Below are 17,539 nucleotides of genomic sequence, written 5' to 3'. Positions count from 1 at the left end.
TGCTGGTACTGATGGTATTGTGTTGGATCCATAAAGTATTGGGGTGGTATGGGGGGGTAACCTGGATAGCCTGGATAAGCAGCTGGAGGTGGGAAGCCAAATGGTGGTCTAGGCTGGAACTCGGTCGAGTGGCTTCAAGGTGCTCGGTCGAGTGGGTGCTCGAGTGACCCGGTCGAGTGCCTCGAAAACTGTTGTTCTCGGGTACTTGAGCTCCTTTTCCTCTGATTTGGCTCATACATTGAAGCCCTAGCTGGTTCCACAGGGTTTGCAACTCTTGAAAGTGCTCTAGTTGAGCCACTCCTCCTCAAAGGGCTTGATGGAGTTGGTGAAGAGTTTCCACTCTTCAAGTCAGCAACTTCCTTCTTCAGGCCTCTAATGGACTTAGCCATGTTGGTCACCTTCTTCTTGAGCTTGTCAAACCTCTTCCCATGCCATTTGTTCCACTTTTGCAGCAATGTCAACCTCTTGCTATGCTCTCTCACTCCTCTATTATCCCTTGGATTGGGCTCATAGTTCTCAAAGTAGAACTGCTCCTCTCCATCACCCATCTCTACATCTCCAGCTGCATCAACTCTAGGCTGTACTACTCCATCAAATAAGTACTCATCAGCTGGCCAAAAATCAATGTTGGCTCCTTCTTGAATGGTAGTGAGCTCTTTGTTTGGTAGGATCACTTGTTTCTTCCCAACTGTTGGCAGCTCAAAGTTAAAGATATGGTTTCCTTGATGCATCTCCTTGGCTAGGATGAGTGTAGAGGTTAGGTAGCTGGAATCAATCCATCTTGGTGAGACCCCTTCTCCTCTAAGTGGAATGTTAGCAGCTTGAAGAATTGGAGTAATGATGCCTCCAATGGTAAGTGCTCCTCTTGAACCCTTGTTCTCAAGCTTGCCTACCCAACTTCTCAAATATATCATATGGTCTATCAGCACCATTGCAAGATCAGTCTCCACAGTGCTACCAAGGATGATGGTTTCATTCCTTGCTTGAAGAAGAACTCCATTGAGAGCCAAGTCAATCATCTTTAGCTCTCCCTCATTGATGTTTCCAGTTTCCTTCCTAGCAAAGAAGGTGTTGGCAAGAGCTTTGTGGTAGTACCTCAAGACTGGGCTCCTAATCCTTGAGCTCTTGGAGTTGGAGGATGAGTAGAGCTTGTTATCCCCAATGGTTTCCCACACAGCATACAGTTCTTCTCTTGGAACCATCAAGCTCCTATTGCTCCCAACCTCAAAACCAAACACATCAGCCAGCTTCTTCATTGAGAGCTCATGCTTCTTCCCTTTGATTGTGAAAGAAATTTGACCAGCTCCTACTACAGCATCCTTCCTCACATATGTGTGCAGCTTGACAGTGGCTAGGAACTCACAGCTTTCCTCTCTATACCCCTCCATACAAAGCCCCATGAACTTGGTAAGGCTGCTCTTCTCAAAGAGACACTCCACATCTTCATCAATGGCAAGCTTCTCCATGGTCTCCTTATGTGGATATCTGGTTCCCAAGAACTCCATCCTCATGAAAGCATCATAAAGCTGCTTCTTTGACAATCCACAAGACTCAGCTTCTCCATCATCCATTAGTTCTTCTTCCTTACTTTCTTCTTCCTCACTCTCACTTTCACTCCCCTCTTGTTCAACCTCAACAGCTGGCCTCTTTCCTTTGGCCCTTGCTCTCCTCATAAACTCATTGAGTGTTGGCTCCCTTTCCTCCTCTGATTCAGTTCTCTCAGGATCTTCCTCAACAGCTGGGTTTCTGGAACTCGCACGCTGGCTCAGTCGATCACTCGGACGGCCACTCGGTCGAGTGCATGCTCGAGTGGGACGTCGAGTGGACCTTCCAGCATCCTCTCTTGATTCTAAATCAACATCATGAGGACCCTTAGAGATTGCAGCTGCTTGCTTGGACTTCTTAGTGATTTTGGAAGACATTTTTGAACAAAAACTGAGAAGAATAAACTCAAAGCTTAAAGTTAATAGGTTAGTGACCCAAAAACTAGAAAGAACTAAGCTTTGAGCAAAAGATGAACTTGAGAGAGACTTTAAAGCTTGAATTTAGATATTTTGAGCAAATGAAAGAGTGTGAGAGGTATGATCTCGTGCTAGGAGTATATAAAGAAGCTAAGGGGACAAGGAGACAAGGGTGGAGCGTCCATACCATTCAAATTTGAAATGGGAATCTTTGACCTGCTTTTTGGCTACCACTCGACCAGCACGTGGTCGAGCTCCTTGACCAATTTGAAGTTTCAAAATTTTTCTTCCTTTTCTCCCTCCACTCGATCGTTCTAGAAGCTTTGGAAACCAAATGGGCCTTAATCCTTACCCAGCTCGATCGAGTACTTCTCGTGGCCTGGTCGAGTGGGCTTGCGAACCTCCTTGCCCAAGTCCAAATCTCTTCTTACCCAACTACATTCTTAATAAAAAGCCTGTCCAACAAAAACATAAAAGAAAACACATCAAAACTACTAACAAATTAAACCATATTTACAAAGGATACCTTAGGGACTTCCTCCCTAGTGAGCTTGATTAAAGTCACTAAGCTTGACTTTGATTTCCTTCTTAGACTTGATCTAGATACCAAGGAGGTGATGAAATTCTCCCTGGAACCTCTTGGTCACTGTGAAGTTGATCCTTGATCACCTCACCCTTAGCACACAAACCATATTTCTTCTTGATTTTGAGCCTTGGTCTTGCTTTCCTCAAAGACCTCTTGTTCAGCTTTACTTGAAGATCCTCAACCATACTAGTCAACTCTTGAACTGACCTCTTAAGCTTTTCCACAGAATCCTCTTGAAGTGGGAGCTCAGCTTTTGGAGTTGCCTTATCACTTAACCCTTCTTGACCACCTTTGTCCTTGATAGTAAAAGGCTGGTCATCAATGGTGGGAAGGTTGGTTGGATTGTAGATATTGAACTTCATAACTACATCTTCAGCAATGTTCAAGGTCACAAGACCTTCCTTGACATCAATAACTGCTCCAACAGTAGCTAAGAATGGCCTCCCTAGTAAGACTGGATCTTCAGGCTCCTTGTCCATCTCTATCACCACAAAGTCAGTGTGGATCCTTGCTCTTCCTATCTTGATTGGGACATTCTCTAACCTCCCAACTACCTCTCTATTTGTCCCATCAGCTAGGCACACATGGAGTTTAGTAGATTTGAAGTCAGTTCTCCCAAGCTTTTGAGCTATGGAATATGGCATGACACTTGTTGAAGCTCCCAAATCACAAAGGCATTGATTGTAGTGGAGGTAACTGATTGTGCAAGGCAAGTAGAATGGCCCTGGATCCTTAAGCTTTATTGGAATGATCACTCCTCCAAGGTTCTCAAGATCCTTCTCATCTTGAGCTTCAGCCTTCTTCTTTGACAAATCAAGCAAAAAGTCTTTGTAGAGAGGATATGGATCATACTGTTCCAAGGCAGGTCCTCTCTCCTCTTCTTGGTAAGCAATGGTGATCTCTTGTATGGCCAACACTTCCTCAACCACAGCTTCTTCAATCACAACCACTTCCTTCAAAGCCTTCTCTTCCTCTTGTTGCTTAGCCATCATCTCCTTTCTCTCAATGATTTCCCTAAGCTCCTTAATCTTTTGTGCTTTGAAACGTCCTGGGAATGGAAGAGGAGGCTTGTAGGCAGGAGGAATGTACTTGGCAGGTTTGTCAGCCTCGGACTGTCCAGCTCGATCGACCACTCGAGCACGCACTCGATCGAGTGGCTGCTCGAGTCCATGGTCGAGCTCAGGTGCGAGCTCCAATTGCTTGTTACAAACATCACTTGGGGCTTCAGTAACTAATGAATTCCCCCAAACTTGAACTGCACTGTCCTCAGTGGCTTCTTCCTCATGAACTTGAATGGCTTTGGCTGTGAACTCCCTTGGATTTTGGACAGCTTTTCCAGGGAGTTGGTTGGGTTTTGGAGCTGAAGAAGAGGCTATGTTACTCTCCATGTACTTAACTCTGGAATTCAGACCCTCAAACTTCATATTCAGATCATTGTATTGAGATGTGAGCCTTTGGTTTAGCTCAGCAAACTGTTTGGCTTCCTCTATCTTCCCTTGTGTTTGACCAATCAACAGCTGTTATACCATGGCTCTAAGGTCTTGTTCCTGGCCTTGGTTAGTCTGAAACCCTCTTGGGGGACACAACTGGGGCTGGAACACCTGTTGCTGTTGTTTGGGGACATAGTTTTGGTGCTGTTGAGACTGTTGAGGAGGGTAGACTTGATCTTGTGGGTTGGCCACATTTGTGCTCCTATAGGACAGATTATTGTTCCTAAACCCTCCTTGGTTATAACCTTGAAGCCTCCTTGGTTTTGCATATAGCATAACTCAGCAAACTCATTCTCTCCTTCTTGAACTGGAGGCTCCTCTTCACTAACAAAGTGAATAGACTTTTGCTGACTTAGCAAGATCCTATCAAGCTTTTCATTCACCATTTTCAGATCCTTCTTGTACCTGCCTTCTTGATCAGTTGATGATGACCTTATGGTTCTGTCATAGTCCTCATTGTAGTTCCCATCAGACTGTGCAAGGTTCTCTACTAACTCCCAGCCTTCTTCCACATTCTTGTTGAGGAAGTTTCCATTGGAGGCTGTGTCAAGAAGCATTCTGAACTTGGGAAGCACTCCTCTATACAATGTGCTCAACAAAGACTCCACACTGAAACCATGGTGAGGACACTGAGTTTGGTATCCCTTGAATCTCTCCCAAGCTTCACAAAAGCTTTCATTACTCCTTTGAGCAAATCCAGAGATCTCATTCCTTAGTCTTGCTGTCCTAGCATTGGAGAAAAACTTGGCCAAGAAAGCCTTCTTGCCTGCACCCCAAGTAGTGATTGCACCAGTAGGGAGAGTCTTTTCCCATCAATGAGCCTTGTCCCCAAGTGAGAAAGGGAACAACCTCAGCTTGAAACCATCTTCACTTACTCCATTGATCTTGGTAAGACCACAGATTCTGTCAAACTCATCAAGATGATCTAGTGGATCCTCCATAGGCAATCCATGGAATTTATTGGCCTGAATCATTGAGATCAATCCACTCTTAATCTCAAAGTTGTTGTTGGCAACAGTTGGTGGCACAATGCCAGCTCGTTGGTTGTGAGTGTTGGGTGCATCTCCAGCACCAATGTTCCTTGGTCTCTGAACCTGATCCTGTTGATCCATAGCTACTATAACCTCTTGTTGTTGCTGAACAACTCTCCTTTGCTTAGCTCCTAAACTCTTGGTCTTGTTGTTGATGTTGTCAATAGGCCTAAGAAGATTGTCCTTTCCTTTAGACCGTGTGTGCATTAACAGACACAAACGATTTTTGCTAGGCAAGCGACTGAGCACAGGCTCAAGTAGGAGGTCAAGTCGACTGGAAAATGATGGTTATAGAGATCCGGCTTCTGGCTCGAGCAGGTGCTCGATCACGACTCGGTCGAGTGACTGGTCGAGTGGTACCTGAAATGGAACTTCAACCCAGAAACAGAAGATTCGAGTACAGCAACCTCACAAGCGTATAAAAGAACTTAATCTTAGACTAATATGGATCCTAAATGTCACAAAAACACACTCAAATGGGCAACGGCGCCAAATTGAAACAGGTTTATATTGTGGTGTGAATGATGATGTATGCAATGGTGAGATATGAATGGAATGATGGATGGGTGTTTCAATTCCCCTTATGCTATTGCAGTACAAGAGGTATCAATCCTAAATGAGTGTTTGTGAACAATTAAGATATGCATATGAATCTAAGTTAAGACAAATGTAAAGATTGTTTGTCACTAACAATCCTAGGAAGAAAATGTAAAATGCAGAAAATAAAATACAAGAACTAACAACTAGATGCAAATGAAACTGAATGATTGAAACAGTGATAAAGCAAGAACAGAAATAGAGACTACTACTAATGAACTAATGGAAGATAATTAATGAACTGAAACCTAAATGTATGCAACTGGAATGAAACAGGAATGAAACAAGACAAACACAAATCATAGACACAGAGTTCTGGGGATGAACTCGAGCAGCACTCGACCGAGTGTTGGTCGAGTGGGTGGTCGAGCTAGACTAGACGCAGAAACAGAGCAATGCAATAAAAACAGAGTAATGCTAAATCCAATCAAACAACAAGCAAGCAACAGGATTAAGACTAAGATTTCAATAAACAAAGAAGGTCCTGAGGATGGATTCATGGGATGGACTAATCATTGTGGTTATCTAACTTGGTCAACAAATCTCAAGCAAACTTTGAGCTAACCTCTAGACATATTAATCTAAGACAAGTTTCTCCCACTCTCATGGTCAAGAAACAATCAAACCTATGCAATTCTAGACTTGTTCTCACACAGTAAAGAATCTACACAAGCAGGCATTAAGCAATACATCTCAAACCAAACAAGACCTCTAATCTCTTAGCAAGCCTAATGGTAAGCTCTAGATCTAGCCTTATCTATGCTTCCTAAACATTGGTGTGATGCTAAGAAGCTTGAAATCAGACTCTACCCTCTCAGATATAGAATCAGCATTAAGATCATCTACCCTAGAAGAGATCTACAACAATCAAGCTTGACCAAGTCACACAAACCACAAGATCAATCCATCCTAACCCATCCTCAAGATCCTAAGGAAACTACTCACAACAATACATGGTGATCAAAGTCAAAAACCCAGAAAATATTGAAACTTGCATTATTAGAAAGATTAAACAAAGATCTTCAATATTGATGAAAGGATGAAACTCAAATTATCAATATCTTGAAAGTTATAGAACCAACAAAATATAAGAATCTAGTCTTCTTTTTTAAGGAAGTACAAGATCTTAAAAATAAAAATGCAAAAGGAATAAAACTAAAAAAAGTAAAAACTAGGTTTAGGGAATATCTAAAAAGTTGCACACTTTGGTGGCTGCAGGTACAAGGCCTTATATAGGTGAGGAGGTGGAAGCCCTAAAAATAGAAAAAGTCAAAGTAGTCAACGGCTCGGTCAATTCGACCAGTGCTCGGTCGAGTCCATGGTCGAGCTGGCTTCTCTCGTGCACACTCCACTCGGTCGAGTCCATCTACCCACTCGGTCGAGTGCTTGGTCGAGTTGGACTCTGGACCTTGGTTCTTCAGCCTTAACTCTCTTGCTTTCCCTTCAAGATTGCTTCACTTCTCCTCAGGATTGTTTCCATGCTCCTTAAGCTCCAAAATCACCTGTTTATGCATGAAAAGATGCAAATGCAATGCAACTAAACTCTAATGCATGATTAGTCCTAAAGCTACACAATAATGATGAAAATGGCTAGCAAAAGATGCAAAAGATGTGAATAAACTAAGGGAAAACATGGTAAAATATATGAACATCACACACATTCTGACCCTATAAAGAGTAACAAAGCTGTTTAATGCTTTAGATCAATGTTTTCTCGGTGTTAGCCTGTTTCGGGACAAAATGGGTATAAGTGGTGTCTAAACACTCCAAATTAAATTCGAACTCTTATAATTAGTCAAATGCATTGGATTGTTACATATTTTGACCCTATAAAGAGTAACATAGCTGTTTACTGCTTCGAATCAATGTTTTCTCTCGGTTTTAGCCTGTTTTCTTGGTTTAAGCCTGTTTTGGGATAAAACGGGTTTAAGTGTTGTCTAAACATTCCAAATTCATCTCGAACTCTTACTATTAGTAAATTGCATTTGACTGTCACACATTCTGACCCTAGAAAGAGTAACAAAGCTGTTTACTGCTTTGAATCAATGTTTTCTCGGTGTTAGCCTGTTTCGGGACAAAACGGGTATAAGTGGTGTCTAAACACTTCAAATTAAACTTGAACTCTTACAATTAGTCAAATGCATTGGATTATTACATATTTTGACCATATAAAGAGTAACGTAGCTGTTTACTGCTTCAAATCAATGTTTTCTCTCGGTTTTAGCCTCTTTTCTTGGTTTAAGCCTGTTTTGGGATAAAAAGGGTTTAAGTGTTGTCTAAACATTCCAAATTCATCTCGAACTCTTACTATTAGTAAACTTTATTTGACTGTCACACATTCTGACCCTAGAAAGAGTAACAAATCTGTTTAATGCTTTAGATCAATGTTTTCTCGGTGTTAGCCTGTTTCGGGACAAAATGGGTATAAGTGGTGTCTAAACACTCCAAATTAAACTCGAACTCTTATAATTAGTCAAATGCATTGGATTATTACATATTTTGACCGTATAAAGAGTAACATAGCTGTTTACTGCTTCGAATCAATGTTTTCTCTCGGTTTTAGCATGTTTTCTTGGTTTAAGCCTGTTTTGGGATAAAACGGGTTTAAGTGTTGTCTAAACATTCCAAATTCATCTCGAACTCTTACTATTAGTAAAATGCATTTGACTGTCACACATTCTGACCCTAGAAAGAGTAACAAAGCTGTTTACTGCTTTGAATCAATGTTTTCTCGGTGTTAGCCTGTTTCGGGACAAAATGGGTATAAGTGGTGTCTAAACACTTCAAATTAAACTTGAACTCTTATAATTAGTCAAATGCATTGGATTGTTACATATTTTGACCCTATAAAGAGTAACGTAGCTGTTTACTGCTTCAAATTAATGTTTTCTCTCGGTTTTAGCCTGTTTTCTTGGTTTAAGCCTGTTTTGGGATAAAACGGGTTTAAGTATTGTCTAAACATTCCAAATTCATCTCGAACTCTTACTAATAGTAAAATGCATTTGACTGTCACACATTCTGACCCTAGAAAGAGTAACAAAGCTGTTTACTGCTTTGAATCAATGTTTTCTCGGTGTTAGCCTGTTTCGGGACAAAATGGGTATAAGTGGTGTCTAAACATTTCAAATTAAACTTGAACTCTTATAATTAGTCAAATGCATTGGATTGTTACATATTTTGACCCTATAAAGAGTAACGTATCTGTTTACTGCTTCAAATCAATGTTTTCTCTCGGTTTTAGCCTCTTTTCTTGGTTTAAGCATGTTTTGGGATAAAACGGGTTTAAGTGTTGTCTAAACACTCCAAATTTATTCCAAACTCTTAATATTAGTCAAATGCATTGGATTGTCACACATTCTGACCCTATAAACAGTAATAATGCTGTTTACTGCATTGAATCAATGTTTTCTTGTGTTAGCCTGTTTCGGGACAAAATGGGTATAAGTGGTGTCTAAACACTCCAAATTAAACTCGAACTCTTATAATTAGTCAAATGCATTGGATTATTACATATTTTGACCGTATAAAGAGTAACATAGCTGTTTACTGCTTCAAATCAATGTTTTCTCTCGGTTTTAGCCTGTTTTCTTGATTTAAGCCTGTTTTGGGATAAAACGGGTTTAAGTGTTGTCTAAACATTCCAAATTCATCTCAAACTCTTAATATTAGTAAAATGCATTTGACTGTCACACATTCTGACCCTAGAAAGAGTAACAAACCTGTTTACTGCTTTGAATCAATGTTTTCTCGGTGTTAGCCTGTTTCGGGATAAAATGGGTATAAGTGGTGTCTAAACACTTCAAATTAAACTTGAACTCTTACAATTAGTCAAATGCATTAGATTGTTATATATTTTGACCCTAGAAAGAGTAACATAGCTGTTTACTGCTTCGAATCAATGTTTTCTCTCGGTTTTAGCCTGTTTTCTAGATTTAAGCACGTTTTTGGATAAAACGGGTTTAAGTGTTGTCTTAACACTCCAAATTCATCTCAAACTCTTACTATTAGTAAAATGCATTTGACTGTCACACATTCAAACCCTAGAAATAGTAACAAAGCTGCTTACTGCTTCAAATCAATGTTTTCTTTGTTTTAGCCTGTTTCGGGACAAAATGGGTATAAATGGTGTCTAAACACTTCAAATTAAATTTGAACTCTTATAATTAGTCAAATGCATTGGATTGTTACATATTTTGATCCTATAAAGAGTAACGTAGCGTTTTACTGCTTCGAATCAATGTTTTCTCTCTATTGTAGCCTCTTTTCTTGGTTTAAGCCTGTTTTGGGATAAAACGGGTTTAAGTGTTGTCTAAACACTCCAAATTTATTCCAAACTCTTAATATTAGTCAAATGCATTGGATTGTCACACATTATGACACTATAAACAGTAACAAAGCTGTTTACTGCACTGAATCAATGTTTTCTTAGTGTTAGCCTGTTTCGGGACAAAATGGGTATAAGTGGTGTCTAAACACTTCAAATTAAACTTGAACTCTTATAATTAGTCAAATGTGTAAGACTTTGTAGAATAAAGAAGAGAATCAAGAGATTGATGAGAGATATCGGTAGACAAAGAGAATGAGGAAGAAGAAAAGATTAGGTTATTGTTCCATAAGAATACATATTACAATGTAGGCTAAAGTCTATATATATCAAGGGAAAATTAGGGCTACACCCTCTACCAACCGATCGTATAAGTGATAGGGACAAGGAGAGAGATAGAACTAATCCCAACGGTGATAGTGACCCGTCCTAGTCTCCTTAAACACAACATAACCCGTGACTCCACTTGTTCCTCCTCTCTAACGGCTACAAGCGACATTCTAGATCCTTCTCATGGGCCTAAGGAGAGCAGGCCTCCTCATTGTCTTTACACACTTACATGACTCGGCCTTATTGCTTGGTTGTACGGACGGCCCCATAATTGTACGGACGGCCATGGCTGCCTTAGGCTTATTCTCTTGATCAATACTCCCCCTCAAGCTTAGCCGAGTGAAATGGCTAAGCTTGGAACCCGTGAAGCAGCACCTCATTAAAAACCTTGACTTAGAAAACCTCATGGGACAAAACCAAGTCAAGGGAAAAAGAGTGTGCTGTCCACGGATTAGGGAAGCTTGATCATGGCCGTGTAATGTCTACAAGTCCAAGTTTGCTGTAGATGTGATCACAAACCTTGGAGCTTGCAGACTTGGTGAAGATGTCAGCTAGCTGATCTTGACTCCTTGTGTGGCATGGTAACACCACTCCTTCTTCAATCTTCTCTCTCACCTTGTGGCAATCGCTTTCTATGTGCTTGGTCCTCTCATGAAAGACTGAGTTTGTGGCAATGTGGATAGCCGCTTCATTGTCGCAGTGCATGGTCATGGGCTGCTTTGTCTCGATGCCTAAGTCCTTGAGTAGGCCCTTCAGCCATGTCATCTCGTTAGTGAGCTTCCTCATAGCTCTATACTCGGCCTCGGCGCTAGAGCATGAAACCACCTTTTGTTTCTTAGACCTCCATGTAACCAGGTTGCCTCCAACAAACGTGCAGTACCCAGTGGTGGATCTCCTATCCAGCGTGTCGCCATTGTAATCCGCATCACAATAGCCAACGATTTCGGTGTTGTCATTCTTGCCCATCCAAATACCTTGACCCGGACTGCCCTTGAGATAGCTTAGGATCCTTTCGACTTGACTCCATTGGTACTTGCTTGGTGCCTTCATATGTTGGCTAACCTGATTCACAGCATAGGATATGTCAGGTCGTGTGATAGTAAGGTATATCAGCTTACCTACAAGCCGGCGGTAGCGTGTGACGTCTAAGAATGGCTCGTCCATTGGTTCCTTAGGTCGGCCTTCTTTTGCCCGTAAGCTCTCCCCCTTTCGCTTGAGCTGGTAATCTTCATCAAGGGGCGTAGCAGCCGGAGACACACCAAGCTTGCCAGTCTCCTCTAACAAGTCAAGAGTAAACTTGCGTTGTGAGAGGAAGAGTCCTTCCGGTGAGCGACAAATCTCAATACCAAGAAAGTATTTGAGTTCCCCAAGGTCCTTGATGTCAAATACCGACTTGAGAGAGTCCTTGGTGTCCTGAATGGCCGCCTTATCATCACCAGTCACGATGATGTCGTCGACGTATATGAGCACCACCACCCAACCAATAGAGGTGCGACGCGTGAAGAGAGTATGATCAGCCTCCGATCGCGTAAAACCATCAGTCTTGAGAGTGGAGCTTAGTTTGTGGTACCACGCTCGTGGGGACTGCTTAAGGCCATAGATGGCCTTACGTAGCCTCAAGACTTTTCCGGGTGTAACCATGTCTTCAAGGCCGGGAGGAGGCGTCATGTACACTTCTTCATCAAGTTCACCTTGAAGGAAGGCGTTCTTCACATCCATCTGCCATAAGTCCCATGAGAGGTTAACAGCAAGAGACAGCACAACCCGAACCGTATGGAGCTTGGCCACGGGTGCAAAGGTGTCCGTGTAGTCCGCGCCATAGGTTTGGGTGAAGCCACGGGCCACTAACCTGGCTTTATGCCGTTCAATGTCACCATTGCTCAAATACTTTATGGTAAACACCCATTTGGAGCTAACTGCCCGCTTGCCTTGAGGAAGATCCGATTCGTCCCACGTATGATTCCGGATCATGGCGCCAGTTTCATTCTTGACCGCATCTAACCAAACTTGATGTTCCTTAGCTTCATCATATGTCTGCGGGATCCAATTGGCGTCCACTTGGCCGAAGAAAGCTTGGTGATCAGCAGGTAACAGCTCAAGGGAACAAACGGACTGAATGGGATGAGCGACAGCTTGGCTGTTGTAATAGACACGCTTGTTCTTCCAAGTGGAGGGATCTGATCGAGGTCTGGTGCTCCGACGCAGGACTGGTGCCGGAAGTGGATCCACGCTAGGCAACACGGTGGACGTACCGTCCGTAGGAGCCGTCTCCGTGTTTTCCTCGGTAGAGGCCGCCGCCGGAGCATGCGTGTCCGTTGTAGGGCCAGGGACGGGAACACCGGTTATGGGTAGGCCAGACCCGAGAGATTCACCATCTTGGGCTGAACCATTGTCATTTGCATCTCCTTGGTCAGACCCACCATCGGTAGAATTTTGACTTAGTGTTGGCCGCACGGCACCCGTTGGTGGAGATGGGTTGCCAAGGTGATCAAGAAGGAACCGTAGACTCGAAGCTCGGTCATTAGGTGAGTGAGAGAGATCTTTAAGGCTGTTCCAATCCCTCTTGTCATGGTAGCCCACATGTTCTAGAAACCGGACGTCTCGAGAGACATATAGTCGACTTGTGGCCGGATCATAACATTTGTACCCCTTTTGTGTGGTGGAGTAGCCAATGAACATACACTTTGTACTTTTGGCATCCAGCTTACTCCTTTGTTCTCCTGGTACTAACACAAAACAAACACAGCCGAAAACTCGTAAGTGATCAAGAGATGGTTTAAATTTGTTTAGTACTTCAAATGGAGATAAGTCATGAAGAACTCTAGTTGGTGTTCGGTTGATTAGGTAGCATGCAGTCATCACGGCATCACCCCAATATCGTTTAGGAACACTCGAATGGAACATGATTGCCCGCGCCACTTCCATGAGGTGCCGGTTCTTCCTCTCGGCCACACCATTTTGTTGTGGCGTGTAGGGACAACTAGTTTGATGGAGAATGCCATGCTTGGAGAGATGTTCTTTGAACTTGCAACTTGTGTATTCCCCCCCATTATCAGACCTAAGTACCTTAAGTTTAGCATTGAAGTGATTAGTCACATAATTTTGAAAATTGATAAAGGCATCAAATACTCTATCTTTAGATGGCAACAAGGTAATCCAAGTGTATTTTGATTTTTCATCAATAAAAGTCACAAAATACTTGTTATTATCTCTAGATAGGCATGGTGATGTCCAAACATCTGAGTGAACCAAATCAAAACAATTCTCATAAATAGTAGTTGACTTAGGAAAGATAGACTTGCAATGTTTTCCAAGAATACAAGGTTCACAAGTAGAATTATCAAAAGAAATATTAGGAAACATCAACCCTAAAGCACGTGAATGTGGGTGGCCTAGCCTAGCATGCCACACCATATTCGAATCAACAACAAAACAAGACTTAGTAGAGGATAAATTTGGATCGGTTTTCTCTAGGACATAGAGATCTCCACTCCCTTGCCCTTCTCCAAGAACCTTTCCAGTCTCAATATCCTGAAAATAAACATTGTTAGGACCAAAGATTGCATAACAATTCAAATCATTTGTGGCCCTCTTAACCGATAGTAAATTGGAGGTAAAGGTAGGCATAAAGAAAGCTTTTGAGGTTTTATCAAATAGTTTCAAGTCCCCTATTCCCTTTACTGGTATTTGTTCTCCATTTGCAATAACAACATTTCCTAAGGCCGGTTTTATGTTGTCAATTAAACTAGGGTTACTAATCATATGATGTGAGGCTCCCGAGTCAATAACAAGCGATTTGCTAGGCCTAGAAGTAAAGAAAGAGATACCAGACTCCTTAAGTGAAGCAATGGAGCGGATGAGAGCCTCAAGGTCTGACTTCCTCACCACATCTCCGTAGGCTGCGGTCATGGCCACCTCATCTCCCTGCTTTGATGATCCGGCTCCTTTATCGCTAACTGCTTCCTTTGAGAGGTTGGCTTTGAACTTGGCCGGCTTGAGATGAGGATGGAGAACCCAGCACTTGTCTTTCAGATGACCCCGCTTCTTGCAGTAGTCGCACACCAACAACTTCCTCTCCTCTTGCTTGTACATTCCTTTGTTGGCCGAAGCAAGCTCCCCCTTACCGCTAAACAAATCAAGGGATCCTTGCTCTTTCTGAATTTGGGAGCAGATATCCTCAAAGGAGGGGAGCTTCTCTGCCCTTAGGATGTGCTTCAAGAGGTCGTTGAAGGACGGGTTCAAGGTAAGTAGGAGTCCGAAGACTTTGTCTTGCTCCTTTCTTTCGTTTAGCACACTTGCCTCAAGTGTACTTGGCCGCAACATGTCAAGCTCGGACCATAGTGCACGGAACTTACCAAGATGCTTAGTGAACTCCACATCATCTTGGTTAAGATCATTTATGGCCTTCTTGACCTCAAAGACTCTAGTCATGTTAGAGACATTACCATACACGCCTTTAAGTGTTTCCCACAGTTCCTTGGCCGTCTCGCAATATGAGTAGGCCTCAAGGATAGGCGTGTCCAGAGAGTTTTGGAGAACAGATAGGACAACTTGGTCTTCTTGGAACCATTTGGCCTTCCTCTCGCTCTCTTCCTCCGCTTCCGCCTCGGAAGCGTCCTCTCCTTTGGGGTTTTTCTTTGGGACATAGTCGGACTCGACATGACTCCAAAGGCCACGACCTCCAAGGGCGGTTCTTGTGGTTCTTGTCCACAGCAAGTAGTTTGTCCCCTTTAGGACAACCGGTGAAACAATGGGCTTGGCGTTTTCCATGGTCGGATTTCTATGGACCGATGGGTAAAGCTTTTACCCGGAGAATAAATGGGATGCGAGTAAGAAGAAACGAAGATAAGGAGACTAGAGTGTAGAAATGAGTAGGAGAATGAGATTAGACTGTAGAGAATCGAAGAACTTGCTCTGATACCATGTAAGACTTTGTAGAATAAAGAAGAGAATCAAGAGATTGATGAGAGATATCGGTAGACAAAGAGAATGAGGAAGAAGAAAAGATTAGGTTATTGTTCCATAAGAATACATATTACAATGTAGGCTAAAGTCTATATATATCAAGGGAAAATTAGGGCTACACCCTCTACCAACCGATCGTATAAGTGATAGGGACAAGGAGAGAGATAGAACTAATCCCAACGGTGATAGTGACCCGTCCTAGTCTCCTTAAACACAACATAACCCGTGACTCCACTTGTTCCTCCTCTCTAACGGCTACAAGCGACATTCTAGATCCTTCTCATGGGCCTAAGGAGAGCAGGCCTCCTCATTGTCTTTACACACTTACATGACTCGGCCTTATTGCTTGGTTGTACGGACGGCCCCATAATTGTACGGACGGCCATGGCTGCCTTAGGCTTATTCTCTTGATCAATAAAATGCATTGGATTGTTACATATTTTGACCCTATAAAGAGTAACGTAGCTGTTTACTGCTTCAAATTAACGTTTTCTCTCGGTTTTAGCCTGTTTTCTTGGTTTAAGCCTGTTTTGGGATAAAACGGGTTTAAGTATTGTCTAAACATTCCAAATTCATCTCGAACTCTTACTAATAGTAAAATGCATTTGACTGTCACACATTCTGACCCTAGAAAGAGTAACAAAGCTGTTTACTGCTTTGAATCAATGTTTTCTCGGTGTTAGCCTGTTTCGGGACAAAATGGGTATAAGTGGTGTCTAAACATTTCAAATTAAACTTGAACTCTTATAATTAGTCAAATGCATTGGATTGTTACATATTTTGACCCTATAAAGAGTAACGTATCTGTTTACTGCTTCAAATCAATGTTTTCTCTCGGTTTTAGCCTCTTTTCTTGGTTTAAGCATGTTTTGGGATAAAACGGGTTTAAGTGTTGTCTAAACACTCCAAATTTATTCCAAACTCTTAATATTAGTCAAATGCATTGGATTGTCACACATTCTGACCCTATAAACAGTAATAATGCTGTTTACTGCATTGAATCAATGTTTTCTTGTGTTAGCCTGTTTCGGGACAAAATGGGTATAAGTGGTGTCTAAACACTCCAAATTAAACTCGAACTCTTATAATTAGTCAAATGCATTGGATTATTACATATTTTGACCGTATAAAGAGTAACATAGCTGTTTACTGCTTCAAATCAATGTTTTCTCTCGGTTTTAGCCTGTTTTCTTGATTTAAGCCTGTTTTGGGATAAAACGGGTTTAAGTGTTGTCTAAACATTCCAAATTCATCTCGAACTCTTACTATTAGTAATATGCATTAGACTGTCACACATTCTGACCCTAGAAAGAGTAACAAACCTATTTACTGCTTTGAATCAATGTTTTCTCGGTGTTAGCCTGTTTCGGGACAAAATGGGTATAAGTGGTGTCTAAACACTTCAAATTAAACTTGAACTCTTATAATTAGTCAAATGCATTAGATTGTTATATATTTTGACCCTAGAAAGAGTAACATAGCTGTTTACTGCTTCGAATCAATGTTTTCTCTCGGTTTTAGCCTGTTTTCTAGATTTAAGCACGTTTTTGGATAAAACGGGTTTAAGTGTTGTCTTAACACTCCAAATTCATCTCAAACTCTTACTATTAGTAAAATGCATTTGACTGTCACACATTCAAACCCTAGAAATAGTAACAAAGCTGTTTACTGCTTTGAATCAATGTTTTCTCGGTGTTAGCCTGTTTCGGGACAAAATGGGTATAAGTGGTGTCTAAACATTTCAAATTAAACTTGAACTCTTATAATTAGTCAAATACATTGGATTGTTACATATTTTGACCCTATAAAGAGTAACGTATCTGTTTACTGCTTCAAATCAATGTTTTCTCTCGGTTTTAGCCTCTTTTCTTGGTTTAAGCATGTTTTGGGATAAAACAGGTTTAAGTGTTGTCTAAACACTCCAAATTTATTCCTAACTCTTAATATTAGTCAAATGCATTGGATTGTCACACATTCTGACCCTATAAACAGTAATAATGCTGTTTACTGCATTGAATCAATGTTTTCTTGTGTTAGCCTGTTTTGGGACAAAATGGGTATAAGTGGTGTCTAAACACTCCAAATTAAACTCGAACTCTTATAATTAGTCAAATGCATTGGATTATTACATATTTTGACCGTATAAAGAGTAACATAGCTGTTTACTGCTTCAAATCAATGTTTTCTCTCGGTTTTAGCCTGTTTTCTTGATTTAAGCCTGTTTTGGGATAAAACGGGTTTAAGTGTTGTCTAAA

The 17,539-nt window shown here is 41.6% G+C and overlaps 1 non-coding gene across 1 annotated transcript; it reads left to right on the top strand.

Annotated features, from left to right (window-relative positions):
• Positions 1 to 4,649: 4,649 nt before the first annotated feature.
• Positions 4,650 to 4,756, top strand: LOC147942408 (small nucleolar RNA R71). The gene has a single exon (XR_015560658.1). It is a non-coding gene; the product is annotated as a small nucleolar RNA R71 (small nucleolar RNA).
• Positions 4,757 to 17,539: the final 12,783 nt, after the last annotated feature.

This window comes from Camelina sativa, chromosome 6 (assembly GCF_030686135.1).
Source record: "Camelina sativa cultivar CO46 ecotype springtype chromosome 6, ASM3068613v1".
NCBI lineage: Eukaryota > Viridiplantae > Streptophyta > Magnoliopsida > Brassicales > Brassicaceae > Camelina > Camelina sativa.
The sequence above is the reverse complement of the archived record's forward strand: the minus strand, read 5'-3'. Positions and strand labels throughout refer to the sequence as shown.